Here is a 545-nt window from a genome sequence, read left to right as displayed (position 1 = left end):
CTTATAAACTGCTAGAAACCGAAGATTGTCAAACACACGCTAAAACTTTCGCGAATCCTGCCTCGAAAATTTCGAATTCGAAGTGGTCATCCATCCATCCTAACTGCGTTGCTTAACCTGACGATCGAGCGGCACGCGGTATTCCAATGACTGCAATGATGTTCTTACAATTTATGCTTATAAAATGTATACTTACAGTGTTCACAGTATATTATAACGTACCTAGCAAATACACGCGTTGATTCGCCTGTCTATTTTATTTAATATCTCTAAAGTTTATGTAGTTATTTGCAAAATGACTTTGATCATTCCTTCTAGTTTAATGTTCCTCGAGTAATCTGACATTCCTATCTTTGTAATACTATAATTGAATCGGAAATCTAAAAAAAACTGATGTTTCTACTTAGAATAAATTTTTTATGCAAAACGCGCGCGATCCCAGTGAGAAATGACTTATTGATCGATGTCGAATCGACGTCGAAATCGTCAAATAGACGTCGATTCGACGTCTTTTCGACGTCGATCAATAAATCATTTCCGACTGA

General features: G+C 36.5%; 1 protein-coding gene across 1 annotated transcript in view; it reads left to right on the top strand.

Moving 5' to 3' along the window:
• The window catches only part of LOC116850468 (UPF0764 protein C16orf89 homolog), a 22,329-nt gene that overhangs the window by 20,696 nt on the left and 1,088 nt on the right, over positions 1 to 545 (top strand). The window lies entirely within an intron of this gene.

The sequence above is a fragment of the Odontomachus brunneus genome, unplaced genomic scaffold (genome assembly GCF_010583005.1).
Source record: "Odontomachus brunneus isolate Ranch 3 - 2012 unplaced genomic scaffold, Obru_v1 Obru_scaffold_146, whole genome shotgun sequence".
Taxonomy (NCBI): domain Eukaryota; kingdom Metazoa; phylum Arthropoda; class Insecta; order Hymenoptera; family Formicidae; genus Odontomachus; species Odontomachus brunneus.
This window is presented reverse-complemented; position numbering and strand designations above follow the sequence as displayed.